General features: G+C 62.7%; 4 non-coding genes across 4 annotated transcripts; all 4 read right to left on the bottom strand.

Annotated features, from left to right (window-relative positions):
• Window positions 1-838: 838 nt before the first annotated feature.
• LOC131868379 (5S ribosomal RNA) lies at window positions 839-957 on the bottom strand. Its single transcript, XR_009366837.1, has one exon. It is a non-coding gene; the product is annotated as a 5S ribosomal RNA (ribosomal RNA).
• A 7804-nt stretch (window positions 958-8761) lies between these two features.
• On the bottom strand, window positions 8762-8880 carry LOC131868378 (5S ribosomal RNA). The gene has a single exon (XR_009366836.1). It is a non-coding gene; the product is annotated as a 5S ribosomal RNA (ribosomal RNA).
• A 7805-nt stretch (window positions 8881-16685) lies between these two features.
• LOC131868377 (5S ribosomal RNA) lies at window positions 16686-16804 on the bottom strand. The gene has a single exon (XR_009366835.1). It is a non-coding gene; the product is annotated as a 5S ribosomal RNA (ribosomal RNA).
• A 7805-nt stretch (window positions 16805-24609) lies between these two features.
• LOC131868376 (5S ribosomal RNA) lies at window positions 24610-24728 on the bottom strand. The gene has a single exon (XR_009366834.1). It is a non-coding gene; the product is annotated as a 5S ribosomal RNA (ribosomal RNA).
• Between the last annotated feature and the right edge of the window lie 1112 nt (window positions 24729-25840).

The following is a 25840-nucleotide window of genomic DNA, read 5'->3' as shown; positions in this document are numbered from 1 at the left end:
CGCCTTGGCTGGGCTGCGCACCTTGGTGGGCGCCATGGTGCGCACCTTTCGTGCGCTCCAAGGTGCGCACGAAGTCGGAGCTCGGTTTGCCCCGGGTGCGCACCTTGGTGGGCGCCATGGTGCACTCCGAGGTGCCCAAGATTGGTGCGCACCAAGGAGCGCTCCGAAGTGCGCTCCAAGGTGCGCGCGAAGTCGAAAGTTGGGTTAATTGTCCGGTTTGCCTCGGGTGCGCACCTTGCGTGCACCTTCGCCAGGGTGGGCGCCTTGGTGCGCACACCTTGGCTGGGCTGCGCACACCTTGGCACCCGCGTTTCCTTCATTTTAAATTTTTTTTTTTTACAATCTCTCAAGTGGGAAATTCTATAATCTCAACTTTTTTTGCCTTTTCAGGAAACTTTTGAATGGAGCGCATCATTGGTGCGCTCCGAAGTGTGCTCCAAAGCTCTCTCCAGCTGCGTGCACCTGCCCCGGCCGCGCACCCGGCCCCGCCCAGCTTCGCTCACCTGTCCCGGGCGTCTGGTGCGGAACCTTAGAGTAAGAAACATCACCGTGCACCTTGGCCAACGTGCGCGACTCGACCGAGCGCGCACTGGCCGAGGTGCACACCGATTTCACCTGGGTGCGCGCGCAGCACCTCGGGCGCACCGGGGTGCGCGCACAACGCCCGGGTTGCACCGTGGCCTGTGTGCTCGGGGCGCCTCGGGTGCGCGCTCGGTGTCGCCCCCGCGCGCGCGGTAGTGCGGGCAGCGCACCCCGGCCCGGCCCGGCCCCGACGAGAACGCAAACGGGCAAAAGGTTTATTCAAATAGCATTGCGACGCCCGGCGAAAAACTAAAAAAGGGTGCAACACCGGGACTTCCCGGGAGGTCACCCATCCCAGTACTACTCCGGCCCAAGCGCGCTTAACTGCGGAGTTCTGATGGGATCCGGTGCACTAACGCTGGTATGATCGCACCCGTTATGAGCTTGTCGCAGTGTGTACTTAGCAAACCGCGACCCACGTGCGAATCCACCCCGGCCACCCACCCCCGTCGAGGTGCACACCCTCCCTCGCGAAGTGCGCCCCGTTCGCCAAGTGTGAGCCCTGCCCGGGTGCGCGCACCTTGCTAGGGCGTCGGGTGTGCACCCGGCCCGGCCTACGTGCGTGCACCTGGAGGGGGCGTCGTGTGCGTGCAGTGTCCCGTCTGCAACGCGGTGCCCACACACCACCTCGGGCGCAACGACCTGCGCTCACATGTGGGCCGAGTGCACCTTGGTGCATGTTCGGGGCGCCTCGGGTGCACGCTCGATCTTGCCCCGGTGCACCAAGGCGCTCGGTTTGCCCCGGGTGCGCACTTGGTGCAAGGTGGGCACCCAAAATAGGGATCAAGCACCAAAACACAAGTTTCGGGATGCAAAATGGGACCCAAGGACCACAAATGCGTTCCAAGACCCATGATGGGTCCACGAGAACAAAAATGTGTTCCGAGACTTAATAAACAAATATTGGGTTTTAGGAGAAGAAACATGCTCTGATGCCCAAAACGAGAATCGACCCCGAAAAGGCCACAGGCCAAAAGTGGGATGCGAGACAAAAAAAAATGGGACCCGAGGACCAAAATTGGGTTCCCAGGTCGAAGACAGGGCAACCGGACAAGAAACGACCTCTAAGGCTCGAAATGAGTCCCGACGACTAAAACTTGACAAGAAGCACCCATCAGGCACCCAACTCGACACCCATGGGATGCCGACCCACCCGGGCTTCCACCTAGCACACCTTGGCACCCACCCACCCTCGCACCCAACCTCGCACCCAACTTAGCACCTTTGAACCCACATTGGCACTCACCCTGACCCTGGCACCTTGGAACCCACATTGGCACTCACCTTGACCCTGGCACCCACCTTTGCACTCACCTTGGGACCCACCCTGGCTCCCACCTCGGCACCCACCCAGACACCCACCTTGGTTCCTTGGCACCCACCTTGGATCCTTGGCACCCACCCCGACACCCACCTTGGCACGCAACTTGGCTACTTGCCACCCACCTTGGCTCCTTGACGCCCACCCCGACAACCACCCCGTGACCTACCCTGGCTAGGGTTGGTGCACACCCACCCTGGTGCCCACCTTGGCACCCACCCTATGACCCACCTTGGCACGCACCTTAGTACCCACCCCGTTACCCACCCTAGGACCCACCCCGTGACCCACCTTGGCCAGGGTGGGTGCCTTGGTGCGCACAACTTGCCTGGGCTGCACACCAGGGCGGGCTCAAGATGGCACCCGCGTTCCGTTTTTTTCACTATCTTTCAAAACGGAAATTTTAAAATCTCATTTTTTTCTTTTTTTTGCCTTTTCTGGAAATTAGTGAAGGCAGCGCATCAAAGGTGCGCAATGCTGGTGCGAACCCGGGAGCGCTCCGATGTGTGCTCCAAGGTGCGGCGTGCACGAAGTCCGAGCCCGGTTTGCCCCGGGTGCGCACCTCGCGTGCACCTTCGCCGGGGTGAGCACCTTGGCTGGGTTGCGCGCCCTGGTGCGTACCAAGGAGCGCTCTGAAGTGTGCTCCAAGGTGCGGCGTGCACGAAGTCGGAGCCCGGTTTGCCCCGGGTGTGCACCTCGGGTGCGCACCTCGCGTGCACCTTCGCTGCGGTGGGCACCTTGGCTGGGTTGCGCGCCTTGGTGGGCACCATGCAGTGCACGAAGTCGGAGCCCGGTTTGCCCCGGGCGCGCACCTCCGCCAGGGTGGGCACCTTGGTGCGCACAACTTGCCTGGGCTGCGCATCAGGAAGGGCTCAAGATGGCACCCGCGTTCCGTTTTTTTCACTATCTTTCAGAACGGAAATTTTAAAATATCGTTTTTTTTTGCCTTTTCTGGAAATTAGTGAAGGCAGCGCATCAAAGGTGCGCAACGCTGGTGCGAACCTGGGAGCGCTCCGATGTGTGCTCCAAGGTGCGGCGTGCACGAAGTCGGAGCCCGGTTTGCCTCGGGTGCGCCCTGGTGGGCACCATGGTGCGCACCAAGGAGCGCTCCGAAGTGTGCTCCAAGGTGCGGCCTGCACGAAGTCGGAGCCCGGTTTGCCCCGGGTGTGCACCTCGGGTGGGCACCTTGGTGCGCATGCCTTGCCTGGGCTGCGCACCAGGGCGGGCTCAAGATGGCACCCGCGTTCCTTTTTTTTCACTATCTTTCAAAACGGAAATTTTAAAATCTCATTTTTTTTTGCCTTTTTCTGGAAATTAGTGAAGGCAGCGCATCAAAGGTGCGCACCTCGCTGCCCACCACGGTGCGCAACGCCGGTGGGCACCCGGGAGTGCTTCGAAGTGTGCTCCAAGGTGCTGCGTGCACGTTGTCGGAGCCCGGTTTGCCCCGGGTGCGCACCTCGCGTGCACCTTCGTCGGGGTGGGCACCTTGGCTTGGTTTGCCCCGGCTGCGCTCCGAAGCGGGGTTATTGGAGCGCCGCCTCTTTTTTTGTCGGAGCGTTTGGTGGGGTTTCTCGCATTGGCTCTTCCGAGGCCCGGTTGCCACCCTGGCGCGCACGAAGTCGGAAGTAGGGTTAATTGCCCGGGTGCGCACCTTTGCCAGGGTGGCACCTTACCTGGGCTGCGCACCAGGGCGGGCTCAAGATGGCACGCGCGTTCCGTTTTTTTCACTATCTTTCAAAACGGAAATTTTAAAATCTCCTTTTTTTTTTGCCTTTTCTGGAAATTAGTGAAGGCAGCGCATCAAAGGTGCGCACCTCGCTGCCCACCTTGGTGTGCTCTGAGGTGCGCACCCGGGAGCGCTACGAAGTGTGCTCCAAGGTGCGGCGTGCACGTTGTCGGAGCCCGGTTTGCCCCGGGTGCGCACCTCGCCTGCACCTTGGCCGGGGTGGGCACCTTGGCTGGGTTTGCCCAGGGTGCGCTCCGAAGCGGGGTTACTGGAGCGCCCCCTCTTTTTTTGTCAGAGAGTTTGGTGGGGTTTCTCGCATTGGCTCTTCCCAGGCCCGGTTGTTGGGTGCGCTCCCACCCTGGCGCGCGCGAAGTTGGAAGTTGGGTTAATTGCCCGGGCGCGCACCTTCGCCAGGGTGGGCACCTTGGTGCGCAAACCTTGGCTGGGCTGCGCACCAGGGCGGGCTCAAGATGGCACCAGCATTCCCTTTTTCTCACTATCTTTCAAAACGGAAATTTTAAAATCTCGTTTTTTTTTTGCCTTTTATGGAAATTAGTGAAGGCATCGCATCAAAGGTGCGCACCTCGCTGCCCACCTTGGTGTGCTCCGAGGTGCCCACCACGGTGCGCAACGCCGGTGCGAACCCGGGAGCGCCCCGATGTGTGCTCCAAGGTGCGGCGTGCACGAAGTCGGACCCCGGTTTGCCCCGGGTGCGCACCTCGCGTGCACCTTGGTGCGCACACCTTGGCTGGGTTGCGCGGCCTGGTGGGCACCATGGTGCGCACCAAGGAGCGCTCCGAAGTGTGCTCCAAGGTGCGGCGTGCACGAAGTCGGAGCCCGGTTTGCCCCGGGTGCGCACCTTCGCCGCGGTGGGCACCATGGCGTGCACGAAGTCGGAGCCCGGTTTGCCCCGGGTGCGCACCTCGCGTGCACCTTCGCCGGGGTGGGCACCTCGGCTGGGTTGCGCGCCCTGGTGCGCACCAAGGAGCGCTCTGAAGTGTGCTCCAAGGTGCGGCGTGCACGAAGTCGGAGCCCGGTTTGCCCCGGGTGTGCACCTCGCGTGCACCTTCGCTGCGGTGGGCACCTTGGCTGGGTTGCGCGCCTTGGTGGGCACCATGCAGTGCACGAAGTCGGAGCCCGGTTTGCCCCGGGCGCGCACCTCCGCCAGGGTGGGCACCTTGGTGCGCACAACTTGCCTGGGCTGCGCACCAGGAAGGGCTCAAGATGGCACCCGCGTTCCGTTTTTTTCACTATCTTTCAGAACGGAAATTTTAAAATATCGTTTTTTTTTGCCTTTTCTGGAAATTAGTGAAGGCAGCGCATCAAAGGTGCGCAACGCTGGTGCGAACCTGGGAGCGCTCCGATGTGTGCTCCAAGGTGCGGCGTGCACGAAGTCGGACCCCGGTTTGCCCCGGGTGCGCACCTCGCGTGCACCTTGGTGCGCACACCTTGGCTGGGTTGCGCGCCCTGGTGGGCACCATGGTGCGCACCAAGGAGCGCTCCGAAGTGTGCTCCAAGGTGCGGCGTGCACGAAGTCGGAGCCCGGTTTGCCCCGGGTGCGCACCTCGCGTGCACCTTCGCCGCGGTGGGCACCATGGCGTGCACGAAGTCGGAGCCCGGTTTGCCCCGGGTGCGCACCTCGCGTGCACCTTCGCCGGGGTGGGCACCTTAGTGTGCAGACCTTGGCTGGGTTGCGCGCCCTGGTGGGCACCATGGTGCGCACCAAGGAGCGCTCCGAAGTGTGCTCCAAGGTGCGGCCTGCACGAAGTCGGAGCCCGGTTTGCCCCGGGTGTGCACCTCGGGTGGGCACCTTGGTGCGCATGCCTTGCCTGGGCTGCGCACCAGGGCGGGCTCAAGATGGCACCCGCGTTCCTTTTTTTTCACTATCTTTCAAAACGGAAATTTTAAAATCTCATTTTTTTTTGCCTTTTTCTGGAAATTAGTGAAGGCAGCGCATCAAAGGTGCGCACCTCGCTGCCCACCACGGTGCGCAACGCCGGTGGGCACCCGGGAGTGCTTCGAAGTGTGCTCCAAGGTGCTGCGTGCACGTTGTCGGAGCCCGGTTTGCCCCGGGTGCGCACCTCGCGTGCACCTTCGTCAGGGTGGGCACCTTGGCTGGGTTTGCCCCGGCTGCGCTCCGAAGCGGGGTTATTGGAGCGCCGCCTCTTTTTTTGTCGGAGCGTTTGGTGGGGTTTCTCGCATTGGCTCTTCCGAGGCCCGGTTGCCACCCTGGCGCGCACGAAGTCGGAAGTAGGGTTAATTGCCCGGGTGCGCACCTTTGCCAGGGTGGGCACCTTACCTGGGCTGCGCACCAGGGCGGGCTCAAGATGGCACGCGCGTTCCGTTTTTTTCACTATCTTTCAAAACGGAAATTTTAAAATCTCCTTTTTTTTTTGCCTTTTCTGGAAATTAGTGAAGGCAGCGCATCAAAGGTGCGCACCTCGCTGCCCACCTTGGTGTGCTCTGAGGTGCGCACCCGGGAGCGCTACGAAGTGTGCTCCAAGGTGCGGCGTGCACGTTGTCGGAGCCCGGTTTGCCCCGGGTGCGCACCTCGCCTGCACCTTGGCCGGGGTGGGCACCTTGGCTGGGTTTGCCCAGGGTGCGCTCCGAAGCGGGGTTACTGGAGCGCCCCCTCTTTTTTTGTCAGAGCGTTTGGTGGGGTTTCTCGCATTGGCTCTTCCCAGGCCCGGTTGTTGGGTGCGCTCCCACCCTGGCGCGCGCGAAGTTGGAAGTTGGGTTAATTGCCCGGGCGCGCACCTTCGCCAGGGTGGGCACCTTGGTGCGCACACCTTGGCTGGGCTGCGCACCAGGGCGGGCTCAAGATGGCACCAGCATTCCCTTTTTCTCACTATCTTTCAAAACGGAAATTTTAAAATCTCGTTTTTTTTTTGCCTTTTATGGAAATTAGTGAAGGCATCGCATCAAAGGTGCGCACCTCGCTGCCCACCTTGGTGTGCTCCGAGGTGCCCACCACGGTGCGCAACGTCGGTGCGAACCCGGGAGCGCCCCGATGTGTGCTCCAAGGTGCGGCGTGCACGAAGTCGGACCCCGGTTTGCCCCGGGTGCGCACCTCGCGTGCACCTTGGTGCGCACACCTTGGCTGGGTTGCGCGGCCTGGTGGGCACCATGGTGCGCACCAAGGAGCGCTCCGAAGTGTGCTCCAAGGTGCGGCGTGCACGAAGTCGGAGCCCGGTTTGCCCCGGGTACGCACCTCGCGTGCACCTTCGCCGGGGTGGGCACCTCGGCTGGGTTGCGCGCCCTGGTGCGCACCAAGGAGCGCTCCGAAGTGTGCTCCAAGGTGCGGCGTGCACGAAGTCGGAGCCCGGTTTGCCCCGGGTGCGCACCTTCGCCGCGGTGCGCACCATGGCGTGCACGAAGTCGGAGCCCGGTTTGCCCCGGGTGCGCACCTCGCGTGCACCTTCGGCGGGGTTGCGCGCCCTGGTGGGCACCATGGTGCGCACCAAGGAGCGCTCCGAAGTGTGCTCCAAGGTGCGGCGTGCACGAAGTCGGAGCCCGGTTTGCCCCGGGTGCGCACCTCGCGTGCACCTTCGGCGGGGTTGCGCGCCCTGGTGGGCACCATGGTGCGCACCAAGGAGCGCTCCGAAGTGTGCTCCAAGGTGCGGCGTGCACGAAGTCGGAGCCCGGTTTGCCCCGGGTGCGCACCTCGCGTGCACCTTCGCCGCGGTGGGCACCATGGCGTGCACGAAGTCGGAGCCCGGTTTGCCCCGGGTGCGCACCTCGCGTGCACCTTCGCCGGGGTGGGCACCTCGGCTGGGTTGCGCGCCCTGGTGCGCACCAAGGAGCGCTCCGAAGTGTGCTCCAAGGTGCGGCGTGCACGAAGTCGGAGCCCGGTTTGCCCCGGGTGCGCACCTCGCGTGCACCTTCGCCAGGGTGGGCACCTCGGTGCGCACACCTTCTCAATGTTTTCTTGCCTTTTCTGGAAATTGGTGAAGGCAGCGCATCAAAGGTGCGCACCTCGGTGTGCTCCGAGGTGCGAACCCGAGAGCGCTCCGAGGTGCCCACGAAGTCGAAAGTCGGGTTAATTGCATTGTTTTCCCCGGGTGCGCTCCGAGGTGCGCAACATCGGCGCGCACCAAGGAGGGCTCCGAAGTGTGCTCCAAGGTGCGCACGATGGCGTGCACCTCTGGTGCGCACGATTCGGAGCTCGGTTTGACCGGGGTGCGCACACCTTGGCTGGGTTGCGCACCTTTTGTGCGCTCCAAGGTGCGCACGAAGTCGGAGCTCGGTTTGCCCCGGGTGCGCACCTTCGCCAGGGTGCGCACCTTGATGCGCACGCCTTGGCTGGGCTGCGCACCTTGGTGGGCGCCATGGTGCGCACCTTTCGTGCGCTCCAAGGTGCGCACGAAGTCGGAGCTCGGTTTGCCCCGGGTGCGCACCTTGGTGGGCGCCATGGTGCACTCCGAGGTGCCCAAGATTGGTGCGCACCAAGGAGCGCTCCGAAGTGCGCTCCAAGGTGCACGCGAAGTCGAAAGTTGGGTTAATTGTCCGGTTTGCCTCGGGTGCGCACCTTGCGTGCACCTTCGCCAGGGTGGGCGCCTTGGTGCGCACACCTTGGCTGGGCTGCGCACACCTTGGCACCCGCGTTTCCTTCATTTTAAATTTTTTTTTTTTACAATCTCTCAAGTGGGAAATTCTATAATCTCAACTTTTTTTGCCTTTTCAGGAAACTTTTGAATGGAGCGCATCATTGGTGCGCTCCGAAGTGTGCTCCAAAGCTCTCTCCAGCTGCGTGCACCTGCCCCGGCCGCGCACCCGGCCCCGCCCAGCTTCGCTCACCTGTCCCGGGCGTCTGGTGCGGAACCTTAGAGTAAGAAACATCACCGTGCACCTTGGCCAACGTGCGCGACTCGACCGAGCGCGCACTGGCCGAGGTGCACACCGATTTCACCTGGGTGCGCGCGCAGCACCTCGGGCGCACCGGGGTGCGCGCACAACGCCCGGGTTGCACCGTGGCCTGTGTGCTCGGGGCGCCTCGGGTGCGCGCTCGGTGTCGCCCCCGCGCGCGCGGTAGTGCGGGCAGCGCACCCCGGCCCGGCCCGGCCCCGACGAGAACGCAAACGGGCAAAAGGTTTATTCAAATAGCATTGCGACGCCCGGCGAAAAACTAAAAAAGGGTGCAACACCGGGACTTCCCGGGAGGTCACCCATCCCAGTACTACTCCGGCCCAAGCGCGCTTAACTGCGGAGTTCTGATGGGATCCGGTGCACTAACGCTGGTATGATCGCACCCGTTATGAGCTTGTCGCAGTGTGTACTTAGCAAACCGCGACCCACGTGCGAATCCACCCCGGCCACCCACCCCCGTCGAGGTGCACACCCTCCCTCGCGAAGTGCGCCCCGTTCGCCAAGTGTGAGCCCTGCCCGGGTGCGCGCACCTTGCTAGGGCGTCGGGTGTGCACCCGGCCCGGCCTACGTGCGTGCACCTGGAGGGGGCGTCGTGTGCGTGCAGTGTCCCGTCTGCAACGCGGTGCCCACACACCACCTCGGGCGCAACGACCTGCGCTCACATGTGGGCCGAGTGCACCTTGGTGCATGTTCGGGGCGCCTCGGGTGCACGCTCGATCTTGCCCCGGTGCACCAAGGCGCTCGGTTTGCCCCGGGTGCGCACTTGGTGCAAGGTGGGCACCCAAAATAGGGATCAAGCACCAAAACACAAGTTTCGGGATGCAAAATGGGACCCAAGGACCACAAATGCGTTCCAAGACCCATGATGGGTCCACGAGAACAAAAATGTGTTCCGAGACTTAATAAACAAATATTGGGTTTTAGGAGAAGAAACATGCTCTGATGCCCAAAACGAGAATCGACCCCGAAAAGGCCACAGGCCAAAAGTGGGATGCGAGACAAAAAAAAATGGGACCCGAGGACCAAAATTGGGTTCCCAGGTCGAAGACAGGGCAACCGGACAAGAAACGACCTCTAAGGCTCGAAATGAGTCCCGACGACTAAAACTTGACAAGAAGCACCCATCAGGCACCCAACTCGACACCCATGGGATGCCGACCCACCCGGGCTTCCACCTAGCACACCTTGGCACCCACCCACCCTCGCACCCAACCTCGCACCCAACTTAGCACCTTTGAACCCACATTGGCACTCACCCTGACCCTGGCACCTTGGAACCCACATTGGCACTCACCTTGACCCTGGCACCCACCTTTGCACTCACCTTGGGACCCACCCTGGCTCCCACCTCGGCACCCACCCAGACACCCACCTTGGTTCCTTGGCACCCACCTTGGATCCTTGGCACCCACCCCGACACCCACCTTGGCACGCAACTTGGCTACTTGCCACCCACCTTGGCTCCTTGACGCCCACCCCGACAACCACCCCGTGACCTACCCTGGCTAGGGTTGGTGCACACCCACCCTGGTGCCCACCTTGGCACCCACCCTATGACCCACCTTGGCACGCACCTTAGTACCCACCCCGTTACCCACCCTAGGACCCACCCCGTGACCCACCTTGGCCAGGGTGGGTGCCTTGGTGCGCACAACTTGCCTGGGCTGCACACCAGGGCGGGCTCAAGATGGCACCCGCGTTCCGTTTTTTTCACTATCTTTCAAAACGGAAATTTTAAAATCTCATTTTTTTCTTTTTTTTGCCTTTTCTGGAAATTAGTGAAGGCAGCGCATCAAAGGTGCGCAATGCTGGTGCGAACCCGGGAGCGCTCCGATGTGTGCTCCAAGGTGCGGCGTGCACGAAGTCCGAGCCCGGTTTGCCCCGGGTGCGCACCTCGCGTGCACCTTCGCCGGGGTGAGCACCTTGGCTGGGTTGCGCGCCCTGGTGCGTACCAAGGAGCGCTCTGAAGTGTGCTCCAAGGTGCGGCGTGCACGAAGTCGGAGCCCGGTTTGCCCCGGGTGTGCACCTCGGGTGCGCACCTCGCGTGCACCTTCGCTGCGGTGGGCACCTTGGCTGGGTTGCGCGCCTTGGTGGGCACCATGCAGTGCACGAAGTCGGAGCCCGGTTTGCCCCGGGCGCGCACCTCCGCCAGGGTGGGCACCTTGGTGCGCACAACTTGCCTGGGCTGCGCATCAGGAAGGGCTCAAGATGGCACCCGCGTTCCGTTTTTTTCACTATCTTTCAGAACGGAAATTTTAAAATATCGTTTTTTTTTGCCTTTTCTGGAAATTAGTGAAGGCAGCGCATCAAAGGTGCGCAACGCTGGTGCGAACCTGGGAGCGCTCCGATGTGTGCTCCAAGGTGCGGCGTGCACGAAGTCGGAGCCCGGTTTGCCTCGGGTGCGCCCTGGTGGGCACCATGGTGCGCACCAAGGAGCGCTCCGAAGTGTGCTCCAAGGTGCGGCCTGCACGAAGTCGGAGCCCGGTTTGCCCCGGGTGTGCACCTCGGGTGGGCACCTTGGTGCGCATGCCTTGCCTGGGCTGCGCACCAGGGCGGGCTCAAGATGGCACCCGCGTTCCTTTTTTTTCACTATCTTTCAAAACGGAAATTTTAAAATCTCATTTTTTTTTGCCTTTTTCTGGAAATTAGTGAAGGCAGCGCATCAAAGGTGCGCACCTCGCTGCCCACCACGGTGCGCAACGCCGGTGGGCACCCGGGAGTGCTTCGAAGTGTGCTCCAAGGTGCTGCGTGCACGTTGTCGGAGCCCGGTTTGCCCCGGGTGCGCACCTCGCGTGCACCTTCGTCGGGGTGGGCACCTTGGCTTGGTTTGCCCCGGCTGCGCTCCGAAGCGGGGTTATTGGAGCGCCGCCTCTTTTTTTGTCGGAGCGTTTGGTGGGGTTTCTCGCATTGGCTCTTCCGAGGCCCGGTTGCCACCCTGGCGCGCACGAAGTCGGAAGTAGGGTTAATTGCCCGGGTGCGCACCTTTGCCAGGGTGGCACCTTACCTGGGCTGCGCACCAGGGCGGGCTCAAGATGGCACGCGCGTTCCGTTTTTTTCACTATCTTTCAAAACGGAAATTTTAAAATCTCCTTTTTTTTTTGCCTTTTCTGGAAATTAGTGAAGGCAGCGCATCAAAGGTGCGCACCTCGCTGCCCACCTTGGTGTGCTCTGAGGTGCGCACCCGGGAGCGCTACGAAGTGTGCTCCAAGGTGCGGCGTGCACGTTGTCGGAGCCCGGTTTGCCCCGGGTGCGCACCTCGCCTGCACCTTGGCCGGGGTGGGCACCTTGGCTGGGTTTGCCCAGGGTGCGCTCCGAAGCGGGGTTACTGGAGCGCCCCCTCTTTTTTTGTCAGAGAGTTTGGTGGGGTTTCTCGCATTGGCTCTTCCCAGGCCCGGTTGTTGGGTGCGCTCCCACCCTGGCGCGCGCGAAGTTGGAAGTTGGGTTAATTGCCCGGGCGCGCACCTTCGCCAGGGTGGGCACCTTGGTGCGCAAACCTTGGCTGGGCTGCGCACCAGGGCGGGCTCAAGATGGCACCAGCATTCCCTTTTTCTCACTATCTTTCAAAACGGAAATTTTAAAATCTCGTTTTTTTTTTGCCTTTTATGGAAATTAGTGAAGGCATCGCATCAAAGGTGCGCACCTCGCTGCCCACCTTGGTGTGCTCCGAGGTGCCCACCACGGTGCGCAACGCCGGTGCGAACCCGGGAGCGCCCCGATGTGTGCTCCAAGGTGCGGCGTGCACGAAGTCGGACCCCGGTTTGCCCCGGGTGCGCACCTCGCGTGCACCTTGGTGCGCACACCTTGGCTGGGTTGCGCGGCCTGGTGGGCACCATGGTGCGCACCAAGGAGCGCTCCGAAGTGTGCTCCAAGGTGCGGCGTGCACGAAGTCGGAGCCCGGTTTGCCCCGGGTGCGCACCTTCGCCGCGGTGGGCACCATGGCGTGCACGAAGTCGGAGCCCGGTTTGCCCCGGGTGCGCACCTCGCGTGCACCTTCGCCGGGGTGGGCACCTCGGCTGGGTTGCGCGCCCTGGTGCGCACCAAGGAGCGCTCTGAAGTGTGCTCCAAGGTGCGGCGTGCACGAAGTCGGAGCCCGGTTTGCCCCGGGTGTGCACCTCGCGTGCACCTTCGCTGCGGTGGGCACCTTGGCTGGGTTGCGCGCCTTGGTGGGCACCATGCAGTGCACGAAGTCGGAGCCCGGTTTGCCCCGGGCGCGCACCTCCGCCAGGGTGGGCACCTTGGTGCGCACAACTTGCCTGGGCTGCGCACCAGGAAGGGCTCAAGATGGCACCCGCGTTCCGTTTTTTTCACTATCTTTCAGAACGGAAATTTTAAAATATCGTTTTTTTTTGCCTTTTCTGGAAATTAGTGAAGGCAGCGCATCAAAGGTGCGCAACGCTGGTGCGAACCTGGGAGCGCTCCGATGTGTGCTCCAAGGTGCGGCGTGCACGAAGTCGGACCCCGGTTTGCCCCGGGTGCGCACCTCGCGTGCACCTTGGTGCGCACACCTTGGCTGGGTTGCGCGCCCTGGTGGGCACCATGGTGCGCACCAAGGAGCGCTCCGAAGTGTGCTCCAAGGTGCGGCGTGCACGAAGTCGGAGCCCGGTTTGCCCCGGGTGCGCACCTCGCGTGCACCTTCGCCGCGGTGGGCACCATGGCGTGCACGAAGTCGGAGCCCGGTTTGCCCCGGGTGCGCACCTCGCGTGCACCTTCGCCGGGGTGGGCACCTTAGTGTGCAGACCTTGGCTGGGTTGCGCGCCCTGGTGGGCACCATGGTGCGCACCAAGGAGCGCTCCGAAGTGTGCTCCAAGGTGCGGCCTGCACGAAGTCGGAGCCCGGTTTGCCCCGGGTGTGCACCTCGGGTGGGCACCTTGGTGCGCATGCCTTGCCTGGGCTGCGCACCAGGGCGGGCTCAAGATGGCACCCGCGTTCCTTTTTTTTCACTATCTTTCAAAACGGAAATTTTAAAATCTCATTTTTTTTTGCCTTTTTCTGGAAATTAGTGAAGGCAGCGCATCAAAGGTGCGCACCTCGCTGCCCACCACGGTGCGCAACGCCGGTGGGCACCCGGGAGTGCTTCGAAGTGTGCTCCAAGGTGCTGCGTGCACGTTGTCGGAGCCCGGTTTGCCCCGGGTGCGCACCTCGCGTGCACCTTCGTCGGGGTGGGCACCTTGGCTGGGTTTGCCCCGGCTGCGCTCCGAAGCGGGGTTATTGGAGCGCCGCCTCTTTTTTTGTCGGAGCGTTTGGTGGGGTTTCTCGCATTGGCTCTTCCGAGGCCCGGTTGCCACCCTGGCGCGCACGAAGTCGGAAGTAGGGTTAATTGCCCGGGTGCGCACCTTTGCCAGGGTGGGCACCTTACCTGGGCTGCGCACCAGGGCGGGCTCAAGATGGCACGCGCGTTCCGTTTTTTTCACTATCTTTCAAAACGGAAATTTTAAAATCTCCTTTTTTTTTTGCCTTTTCTGGAAATTAGTGAAGGCAGCGCATCAAAGGTGCGCACCTCGCTGCCCACCTTGGTGTGCTCTGAGGTGCGCACCCGGGAGCGCTACGAAGTGTGCTCCAAGGTGCGGCGTGCACGTTGTCGGAGCCCGGTTTGCCCCGGGTGCGCACCTCGCCTGCACCTTGGCCGGGGTGGGCACCTTGGCTGGGTTTGCCCAGGGTGCGCTCCGAAGCGGGGTTACTGGAGCGCCCCCTCTTTTTTTGTCAGAGCGTTTGGTGGGGTTTCTCGCATTGGCTCTTCCCAGGCCCGGTTGTTGGGTGCGCTCCCACCCTGGCGCGCGCGAAGTTGGAAGTTGGGTTAATTGCCCGGGCGCGCACCTTCGCCAGGGTGGGCACCTTGGTGCGCACACCTTGGCTGGGCTGCGCACCAGGGCGGGCTCAAGATGGCACCAGCATTCCCTTTTTCTCACTATCTTTCAAAACGGAAATTTTAAAATCTCGTTTTTTTTTTGCCTTTTATGGAAATTAGTGAAGGCATCGCATCAAAGGTGCGCACCTCGCTGCCCACCTTGGTGTGCTCCGAGGTGCCCACCACGGTGCGCAACGCCGGTGCGAACCCGGGAGCGCCCCGATGTGTGCTCCAAGGTGCGGCGTGCACGAAGTCGGACCCCGGTTTGCCCCGGGTGCGCACCTCGCGTGCACCTTGGTGCGCACACCTTGGCTGGGTTGCGCGGCCTGGTGGGCACCATGGTGCGCACCAAGGAGCGCTCCGAAGTGTGCTCCAAGGTGCGGCGTGCACGAAGTCGGAGCCCGGTTTGCCCCGGGTACGCACCTCGCGTGCACCTTCGCCGGGGTGGGCACCTCGGCTGGGTTGCGCGCCCTGGTGCGCACCAAGGAGCGCTCCGAAGTGTGCTCCAAGGTGCGGCGTGCACGAAGTCGGAGCCCGGTTTGCCCCGGGTGCGCACCTTCGCCGCGGTGCGCACCATGGCGTGCACGAAGTCGGAGCCCGGTTTGCCCCGGGTGCGCACCTCGCGTGCACCTTCGGCGGGGTTGCGCGCCCTGGTGGGCACCATGGTGCGCACCAAGGAGCGCTCCGAAGTGTGCTCCAAGGTGCGGCGTGCACGAAGTCGGAGCCCGGTTTGCCCCGGGTGCGCACCTCGCGTGCACCTTCGGCGGGGTTGCGCGCCCTGGTGGGCACCATGGTGCGCACCAAGGAGCGCTCCGAAGTGTGCTCCAAGGTGCGGCGTGCACGAAGTCGGAGCCCGGTTTGCCCCGGGTGCGCACCTCGCGTGCACCTTCGCCGCGGTGGGCACCATGGCGTGCACGAAGTCGGAGCCCGGTTTGCCCCGGGTGCGCACCTCGCGTGCACCTTCGCCGGGGTGGGCACCTCGGCTGGGTTGCGCGCCCTGGTGCGCACCAAGGAGCGCTCCGAAGTGTGCTCCAAGGTGCGGCGTGCACGAAGTCGGAGCCCGGTTTGCCCCGGGTGCGCACCTCGCGTGCACCTTCGCCAGGGTGGGCACCTCGGTGCGCACACCTTCTCAATGTTTTCTTGCCTTTTCTGGAAATTGGTGAAGGCAGCGCATCAAAGGTGCGCACCTCGGTGTGCTCCGAGGTGCGAACCCGAGAGCGCTCCGAGGTGCCCACGAAGTCGAAAGTCGGGTTAATTGCATTGTTTTCCCCGGGTGCGCTCCGAGGTGCGCAACATCGGCGCGCACCAAGGAGGGCTCCGAAGTGTGCTCCAAGGTGCGCACGATGGCGTGCACCTCTGGTGCGCACGATTCGGAGCTCGGTTTGACCGGGGTGCGCACACCTTGGCTGGGTTGCGCACCTTTTGTGCGCTCCAAGGTGCGCACGAAGTCGGAGCTCGGTTTGCCCCGGGTGCGCACCTTCGCCAGGGTGCGCACCTTGATGCGCACGCCTTGGCTGGGCTGCGCACCTTGGTGGGCGCCATGGTGCGCACCTTTCGTGCGCTCCAAGGTGCGCACGAAGTCGGAGCTCGGTTTGCCCCGGGTGCGCACCTTGGTGGGCGCCATGGTGCACTCCGAGGTGCCCAAGATTGGTGCGCACCAAGGAGCGCTCCGAAGTGCGCTCCAAGGTGCGCGCGAAGTCGAAAGTTGGGTTAATTGTCCGGTTTGCCTCGGGTGCGCACCTTGCGTGCACCTTCGCCAGGGTGGGCGCCTTGGTGCGCACACCTTGGCTGGGCTGCGCACACCTTGGCACCCGCGTTTCCTTCATTTTAAATTTTTTTTTTTTACAATCTCTCAAGTGGGAAATTCTATAATCTCAACTTTTTTTGCCTTTTCAGGAAACTTTTGAATGGAGCGCATCATTGGTGCGCTCCGAAGTGTGCTCCAAAGCTCTCTCCAGCTGCGTGCACCTGCCCCGGCCGCGCACCCGGCCCCGCCCAGCTTCGCTCACCTGTCCCGGGCGTCTGGTGCGGAACCTTAGAGTAAGAAACATCACCGTGCACCTTGGCCAACGTGCGCGACTCGACCGAGCGCGCACTGGCCGAGGTGCACACCGATTTCACCTGGGTGCGCGCGCAGCACCTCGGGCGCACCGGGGTGCGCGCACAACGCCCGGGTTGCACCGTGGCCTGTGTGCTCGGGGCGCCTCGGGTGCGCGCTCGGTGTCGCCCCCCGCGCGCGCGGTAGTGCGGGCAGCGCACCCCGGCCCGGCCCGGCCCCGACGAGAACGCAAACGGGCAAAAGGTTTATTCAAATAGCATTGCGACGCCCGGCGAAAAACTAAAAAAGGGTGCAACACCGGGACTTCCCGGGAGGTCACCCATCCCAGTACTACTCCGGCCCAAGCGCGCTTAACTGCGGAGTTCTGATGGGATCCGGTGCACTAACGCTGGTATGATCGCACCCGTTATGAGCTTGTCGCAGTGTGTACTTAGCAAACCGCGACCCACGTGCGAATCCACCCCGGCCACCCACCCCCGTCGAGGTGCACACCCTCCCTCGCGAAGTGCGCCCCGTTCGCCAAGTGTGAGCCCTGCCCGGGTGCGCGCACCTTGCTAGGGCGTCGGGTGTGCACCCGGCCCGGCCTACGTGCGTGCACCTGGAGGGGGCGTCGTGTGCGTGCAGTGTCCCGTCTGCAACGCGGTGCCCACACACCACCTCGGGCGCAACGACCTGCGCTCACATGTGGGCCGAGTGCACCTTGGTGCATGTTCGGGGCGCCTCGGGTGCACGCTCGATCTTGCCCCGGTGCACCAAGGCGCTCGGTTTGCCCCGGGTGCGCACTTGGTGCAAGGTGGGCACCCAAAATAGGGATCAAGCACCAAAACACAAGTTTCGGGATGCAAAATGGGACCCAAGGACCACAAATGCGTTCCAAGACCCATGATGGGTCCACGAGAACAAAAATGTGTTCCGAGACTTAATAAACAAATATTGGGTTTTAGGAGAAGAAACATGCTCTGATGCCCAAAACGAGAATCGACCCCGAAAAGGCCACAGGCCAAAAGTGGGATGCGAGACAAAAAAAAATGGGACCCGAGGACCAAAATTGGGTTCCCAGGTCGAAGACAGGGCAACCGGACAAGAAACGACCTCTAAGGCTCGAAATGAGTCCCGACGACTAAAACTTGACAAGAAGCACCCATCAGGCACCCAACTCGACACCCATGGGATGCCGACCCACCCGGGCTTCCACCTAGCACACCTTGGCACCCACCCACCCTCGCACCCAACCTCGCACCCAACTTAGCACCTTTGAACCCACATTGGCACTCACCCTGACCCTGGCACCTTGGAACCCACATTGGCACTCACCTTGACCCTGGCACCCACCTTTGCACTCACCTTGGGACCCACCCTGGCTCCCACCTCGGCACCCACCCAGACACCCACCTTGGTTCCTTGGCACCCACCTTGGATCCTTGGCACCCACCCCGACACCCACCTTGGCACGCAACTTGGCTACTTGCCACCCACCTTGGCTCCTTGACGCCCACCCCGACAACCACCCCGTGACCTACCCTGGCTAGGGTTGGTGCACACCCACCCTGGTGCCCACCTTGGCACCCACCCTATGACCCACCTTGGCACGCACCTTAGTACCCACCCCGTTACCCACCCTAGGACCCACCCCGTGACCCACCTTGGCCAGGGTGGGTGCCTTGGTGCGCACAACTTGCCTGGGCTGCACACCAGGGCGGGCTCAAGATGGCACCCGCGTTCCGTTTTTTTCACTATCTTTCAAAACGGAAATTTTAAAATCTCATTTTTTTTCTTTTTTTTGCCTTTTCTGGAAATTAGTGAAGGCAGCGCATCAAAGGTGCGCAATGCTGGTGCGAACCCGGGAGCGCTCCGATGTGTGCTCCAAGGTGCGGCGTGCACGAAGTCCGAGCCCGGTTTGCCCCGGGTGCGCACCTCGCGTGCACCTTCGCCGGGGTGAGCACCTTGGCTGGGTTGCGCGCCCTGGTGCGTACCAAGGAGCGCTCTGAAGTGTGCTCCAAGGTGCGGCGTGCACGAAGTCGGAGCCCGGTTTGCCCCGGGTGTGCACCTCGGGTGCGCACCTCGCGTGCACCTTCGCTGCGGTGGGCACCTTGGCTGGGTTGCGCGCCTTGGTGGGCACCATGCAGTGCACGAAGTCGGAGCCCGGTTTGCCCCGGGCGCGCACCTCCGCCAGGGTGGGCACCTTGGTGCGCACAACTTGCCTGGGCTGCGCATCAGGAAGGGCTCAAGATGGCACCCGCGTTCCGTTTTTTTCACTATCTTTCAGAACGGAAATTTTAAAATATCGTTTTTTTTTGCCTTTTCTGGAAATTAGTGAAGGCAGCGCATCAAAGGTGCGCAACGCTGGTGCGAACCTGGGAGCGCTCCGATGTGTGCTCCAAGGTGCGGCGTGCACGAAGTCGGAGCCCGGTTTGCCTCGGGTGCGCCCTGGTGGGCACCATGGTGCGCACCAAGGAGCGCTCCGAAGTGTGCTCCAAGGTGCGGCCTGCACGAAGTCGGAGCCCGGTTTGCCCCGGGTGTGCACCTCGGGTGGGCACCTTGGTGCGCATGCCTTGCCTGGGCTGCGCACCAGGGCGGGCTCAAGATGGCACCCGCGTTCCTTTTTTTTCACTATCTTTCAAAACGGAAATTTTAAAATCTCATTTTTTTTTGCCTTTTTCTGGAAATTAGTGAAGGCAGCGCATCAAAGGTGCGCACCTCGCTGCCCACCACGGTGCGCAACGCCGGTGGGCACCCGGGAGTGCTTCGAAGTGTGCTCCAAGGTGCTGCGTGCACGTTGTCGGAGCCCGGTTTGCCCCGGGTGCGCACCTCGCGTGCACCTTCGTCGGGGTGGGCACCTTGGCTTGGTTTGCCCCGGCTGCGCTCCGAAGCGGGGTTATTGGAGCGCCGCCTCTTTTTTTGTCGGAGCGTTTGGTGGGGTTTCTCGCATTGGCTCTTCCGAGGCCCGGTTGCCACCCTGGCGCGCACGAAGTCGGAAGTAGGGTTAATTGCCCGGGTGCGCACCTTTGCCAGGGTGGCACCTTACCTGGGCTGCGCACCAGGGCGGGCTCAAGATGGCACGCGCGTTCCGTTTTTTTCACTATCTTTCAAAACGGAAATTTTAAAATCTCCTTTTTTTTTTGCCTTTTCTGGAAATTAGTGAAGGCAGCGCATCAAAGGTGCGCACCTCGCTGCCCACCTTGGTGTGCTCTGAGGTGCGCACCCGGGAGCGCTACGAAGTGTGCTCCAAGGTGCGGCGTGCACGTTGTCGGAGCCCGGTTTGCCCCGGGTGCGCACCTCGCCTGCACCTTGGCCGGGGTGGGCACCTTGGCTGGGTTTGCCCAGGGTGCGCTCCGAAGCGGGGTTACTGGAGCGCCCCCTCTTTTTTTGTCAGAGAGTTTGGTGGGGTTTCTCGCATTGGCTCTTCCCAGGCCCGGTTGTTGGGTGCGCTCCCACCCTGGCGCGCGCGAAGTTGGAAGTTGGGTTAATTGCCCGGGCGCGCACCTTCGCCAGGGTGGGCACCTTGGTGCGCAAACCTTGGCTGGGCTGCGCACCAGGGCGGGCTCAAGATGGCACCAGCATTCCCTTTTTCTCACTATCTTTCAAAACGGAAATTTTAAAATCTCGTTTTTTTTTTGCCTTTTATGGAAATTAGTGAAGGCATCGCATCAAAGGTGCGCACCTCGCTGCCCACCTTGGTGTGCTCCGAGGTGCCCACCACGGTGCGCAACGCCGGTGCGAACCCGGGAGCGCCCCGATGTGTGCTCCAAGGTGCGGCGTGCACGAAGTCGGACCCCGGTTTGCCCCGGGTGCGCACCTCGCGTGCACCTTGGTGCGCACACCTTGGCTGGGTTGCGCGGCCTGGTGGGCACCATGGTGCGCACCAAGGAGCGCTCCGAAGTGTGCTCCAAGGTGCGGCGTGCACGAAGTCGGAGCCCGGTTTGCCCCGGGTGCGCACCTTCGCCGCGGTGGGCACCATGGCGTGCACGAAGTCGGAGCCCGGTTTGCCCCGGGTGCGCACCTCGCGTGCACCTTCGCCGGGGTGGGCACCTCGGCTGGGTTGCGCGCCCTGGTGCGCACCAAGGAGCGCTCTGAAGTGTGCTCCAAGGTGCGGCGTGCACGAAGTCGGAGCCCGGTTTGCCCCGGGTGTGCACCTCGCGTGCACCTTCGCTGCGGTGGGCACCTTGGCTGGGTTGCGCGCCTTGGTGGGCACCATGCAGTGCACGAAGTCGGAGCCCGGTTTGCCCCGGGCGCGCACCTCCGCCAGGGTGGGCACCTTGGTGCGCACAACTTGCCTGGGCTGCGCACCAGGAAGGGCTCAAGATGGCACCCGCGTTCCGTTTTTTTCACTATCTTTCAGAACGGAAATTTTAAAATATCGTTTTTTTTTGCCTTTTCTGGAAATTAGTGAAGGCAGCGCATCAAAGGTGCGCAACGCTGGTGCGAACCTGGGAGCGCTCCGATGTGTGCTCCAAGGTGCGGCGTGCACGAAGTCGGACCCCGGTTTGCCCCGGGTGCGCACCTCGCGTGCACCTTGGTGCGCACACCTTGGCTGGGTTGCGCGCCCTGGTGGGCACCATGGTGCGCACCAAGGAGCGCTCCGAAGTGTGCTCCAAGGTGCGGCGTGCACGAAGTCGGAGCCCGGTTTGCCCCGGGTGCGCACCTCGCGTGCACCTTCGCCGCGGTGGGCACCATGGCGTGCACGAAGTCGGAGCCCGGTTTGCCCCGGGTGCGCACCTCGCGTGCACCTTCGCCGGGGTGGGCACCTTAGTGTGCAGACCTTGGCTGGGTTGCGCGCCCTGGTGGGCACCATGGTGCGCACCAAGGAGCGCTCCGAAGTGTGCTCCAAGGTGCGGCCTGCACGAAGTCGGAGCCCGGTTTGCCCCGGGTGTGCACCTCGGGTGGGCACCTTGGTGCGCATGCCTTGCCTGGGCTGCGCACCAGGGCGGGCTCAAGATGGCACCCGCGTTCCTTTTTTTTCACTATCTTTCAAAACGGAAATTTTAAAATCTCATTTTTTTTTGCCTTTTTCTGGAAATTAGTGAAGGCAGCGCATCAAAGGTGCGCACCTCGCTGCCCACCACGGTGCGCAACGCCGGTGGGCACCCGGGAGTGCTTCGAAGTGTGCTCCAAGGTGCTGCGTGCACGTTGTCGGAGCCCGGTTTGCCCCGGGTGCGCACCTCGCGTGCACCTTCGTCGGGGTGGGCACCTTGGCTGGGTTTGCCCCGGCTGCGCTCCGAAGCGGGGTTATTGGAGCGCCGCCTCTTTTTTTGTCGGAGCGTTTGGTGGGGTTTCTCGCATTGGCTCTTCCGAGGCCCGGTTGCCACCCTGGCGCGCACGAAGTCGGAAGTAGGGTTAATTGCCCGGGTGCGCACCTTTGCCAGGGTGGGCACCTTACCTGGGCTGCGCACCAGAGCGGGCTCAAGATGGCACGCGCGTTCCGTTTTTTTCACTATCTTTCAAAACGGAAATTTTAAAATCTCCTTTTTTTTTTGCCTTTTCTGGAAATTAGTGAAGGCAGCGCATCAAAGGTGCGCACCTCGCTGCCCACCTTGGTGTGCTCTGAGGTGCGCACCCGGGAGCGCTACGAAGTGTGCTCCAAGGTGCGGCGTGCACGTTGTCGGAGCCCGGTTTGCCCCGGGTGCGCACCTCGCCTGCACCTTGGCCGGGGTGGGCACCTTGGCTGGGTTTGCCCAGGGTGCGCTCCGAAGCGGGGTTACTGGAGCGCCCCCTCTTTTTTTGTCAGAGCGTTTGGTGGGGTTTCTCGCATTGGCTCTTCCCAGGCCCGGTTGTTGGGTGCGCTCCCACCCTGGCGCGCGCGAAGTTGGAAGTTGGGTTAATTGCCCGGGCGCGCACCTTCGCCAGGGTGGGCACCTTGGTGCGCACACCTTGGCTGGGCTGCGCACCAGGGCGGGCTCAAGATGGCACCAGCATTCCCTTTTTCTCACTATCTTTCAAAACGGAAATTTTAAAATCTCGTTTTTTTTTTGCCTTTTATGGAAATTAGTGAAGGCATCGCATCAAAGGTGCGCACCTCGCTGCCCACCTTGGTGTGCTCCGAGGTGCCCACCACGGTGCGCAACGCCGGTGCGAACCCGGGAGCGCCCCGATGTGTGCTCCAAGGTGCGGCGTGCACGAAGTCGGACCCCGGTTTGCCCCGGGTGCGCACCTCGCGTGCACCTTGGTGCGCACACCTTGGCTGGGTTGCGCGGCCTGGTGGGCACCATGGTGCGCACCAAGGAGCGCTCCGAAGTGTGCTCCAAGGTGCGGCGTGCACGAAGTCGGAGCCCGGTTTGCCCCGGGTACGCACCTCGCGTGCACCTTCGCCGGGGTGGGCACCTCGGCTGGGTTGCGTGCCCTGGTGCGCACCAAGGAGCGCTCCGAAGTGTGCTCCAAGGTGCGGCGTGCACGAAGTCGGAGCCCGGTTTGCCCCGGGTGCGCACCTTCGCCGCGGTGCGCACCATGGCGTGCACGAAGTCGGAGCCCGGTTTGCCCCGGGTGCGCACCTCGCGTGCACCTTCGGCGGGGTTGCGCGCCCTGGTGGGCACCATGGTGCGCACCAAGGAGCGCTCCGAAGTGTGCTCCAAGGTGCGGCGTGCACGAAGTCGGAGCCCGGTTTGCCCCGGGTGCGCACCTCGCGTGCACCTTCGGCGGGGTTGCGCGCCCTGGTGGGCACCATGGTGCGCACCAAGGAGCGCTCCGAAGTGTGCTCCAAGGTGCGGCGTGCACGAAGTCGGAGCCCGGTTTGCCCCGGGTGCGCACCTCGCGTGCACCTTCGCCGCGGTGGGCACCATGGCGTGCACGAAGTCGGAGCCCGGTTTGCCCCGGGTGCGCACCTCGCGTGCACCTTCGCCGGGGTGGGCACCTCGGCTGGGTTGCGCGCCCTGGTGCGCACCAAGGAGCGCTCCGAAGTGTGCTCCAAGGTGCGGCGTGCACGAAGTCGGAGCCCGGTTTGCCCCGGGTGCGCACCTCGCGTGCACCTTCGCCAGGGTGGGCACCTCGGTGCGCACACCTTCTCAATGTTTTCTTGCCTTTTCTGGAAATTGGTGAAGGCAGCGCATCAAAGGTGCGCACCTCGGTGTGCTCCGAGGTGCGAACCCGAGAGCGCTCCGAGGTGCCCACGAAGTCGAAAGTCGGGTTAATTGCATTGTTTTCCCCGGGTGCGCTCCGAGGTGCGCAACATCGGCGCGCACCAAGGAGGGCTCCGAAGTGTGCTCCAAGGTGCGCACGATGGCGTGCACCTCTGGTGCGCACGATTCGGAGCTCGGTTTGACCGGGGTGCGCACACCTTGGCTGGGTTGCGCACCTTTTGTGCGCTCCAAGGTGCGCACGAAGTCGGAGCTCGGTTTGCCCCGGGTGCGCACCTTCGCCAGGGTGCGCACCTTGATGCGCACGCCTTGGCTGGGCTGCGCACCTTGGTGGGCGCCATGGTGCGCACCTTTCGTGCGCTCCAAGGTGCGCACGAAGTCGGAGCTCGGTTTGCCCCGGGTGCGCACCTTGGTGGGCGCCATGGTGCACTCCGAGGTGCCCAAGATTGGTGCGCACCAAGGAGCGCTCCGAAGTGCGCTCCAAGGTGCGCGCGAAGTCGAAAGTTGGGTTAATTGTCCGGTTTGCCTCGGGTGCGCACCTTGCGTGCACCTTCGCCAGGGTGGGCGCCTTGGTGCGCACACCTTGGCTGGGCTGCGCACACCTTGGCACCCGCGTTTCCTTCATTTTAAATTTTTTTTTTTTACAATCTCTCAAGTGGGAAATTCTATAATCTCAACTTTTTTTGCCTTTTCAGGAAACTTTTGAATGGAGCGCATCATTGGTGCGCTCCGAAGTGTGCTCCAAAGCTCTCTCCAGCTGCGTGCACCTGCCCCGGCCGCGCACCCGGCCCCGCCCAGCTTCGCTCACCTGTCCCGGGCGTCTGGTGCGGAACCTTAGAGTAAGAAACATCACCGTGCACCTTGGCCAACGTGCGCGACTCGACCGAGCGCGCACTGGCCGAGGTGCACACCGATTTCACCTGGGTGCGCGCGCAGCACCTCGGGCGCACCGGGGTGCGCGCACAACGCCCGGGTTGCACCGTGGCCTGTGTGCTCGGGGCGCCTCGGGTGCGCGCTCGGTGTCGCCCCCGCGCGCGCGGTAGTGCGGGCAGCGCACCCCGGCCCGGCCCGGCCCCGACGAGAACGCAAACGGGCAAAAGGTTTATTCAAATAGCATTGCGACGCCCGGCGAAAAACTAAAAAAGGGTGCAACACCGGGACTTCCCGGGAGGTCACCCATCCCAGTACTACTCCGGCCCAAGCGCGCTTAACTGCGGAGTTCTGATGGGATCCGGTGCACTAACGCTGGTATGATCGCACCCGTTATGAGCTTGTCGCAGTGTGTACTTAGCAAACCGCGACCCACGTGCGAATCCACCCCGGCCACCCACCCCCGTCGAGGTGCACACCCTCCCTCGCGAAGTGCGCCCCGTTCGCCAAGTGTGAGCCCTGCCCGGGTGCGCGCACCTTGCTAGGGCGTCGGGTGTGCACCCGGCCCGGCCTACGTGCGTGCACCTGGAGGGGGCGTCGTGTGCGTGCAGTGTCCCGTCTGCAACGCGGTGCCCACACACCACCTCGGGCGCAACGACCTGCGCTCACATGTGGGCCGAGTGCACCTTGGTGCATGTTCGGGGCGCCTCGGGTGCACGCTCGATCTTGCCCCGGTGCACCAAGGCGCTCGGTTTGCCCCGGGTGCGCACTTGGTGCAAGGTGGGCACCCAAAATAGGGATCAAGCACCAAAACACAAGTTTCGGGATGCAAAATGGGACCCAAGGACCACAAATGCGTTCCAAGACCCATGATGGGTCCACGAGAACAAAAATGTGTTCCGAGACTTAATAAACAAATATTGGGTTTTAGGAGAAGAAACATGCTCTGATGCCCAAAACGAGAATCGACCCCGAAAAGGCCACAGGCCAAAAGTGGGATGCGAGACAAAAAAAAATGGGACCCGAGGACCAAAATTGGGTTCCCAGGTCGAAGACAGGGCAACCGGACAAGAAACGACCTCTAAGGCTCGAAATGAGTCCCGACGACTAAAACTTGACAAGAAGCACCCATCAGGCACCCAACTCGACACCCATGGGATGCCGACCCACCCGGGCTTCCACCTAGCACACCTTGGCACCCACCCACCCTCGCACCCAACCTCGCACCCAACTTAGCACCTTTGAACCCACATTGGCACTCACCCTGACCCTGGCACCTTGGAACCCACATTGGCACTCACCTTGACCCTGGCACCCACCTTTGCACTCACCTTGGGACCCACCCTGGCTCCCACCTCGGCACCCACCCAGACACCCACCTTGGTTCCTTGGCACCCACCTTGGATCCTTGGCACCCACCCCGACACCCACCTTGGCACGCAACTTGGCTACTTGCCACCCACCTTGGCTCCTTGACGCCCACCCCGACAACCACCCCGTGACC

The sequence above is a fragment of the Cryptomeria japonica genome, unplaced genomic scaffold (assembly GCF_030272615.1).
Source record: "Cryptomeria japonica unplaced genomic scaffold, Sugi_1.0 HiC_scaffold_205, whole genome shotgun sequence".
Taxonomy (NCBI): domain Eukaryota; kingdom Viridiplantae; phylum Streptophyta; class Pinopsida; order Cupressales; family Cupressaceae; genus Cryptomeria; species Cryptomeria japonica.
Note: the sequence above shows the minus strand (reverse complement) of the source record. Positions and strands in the feature narration are given on the sequence as shown.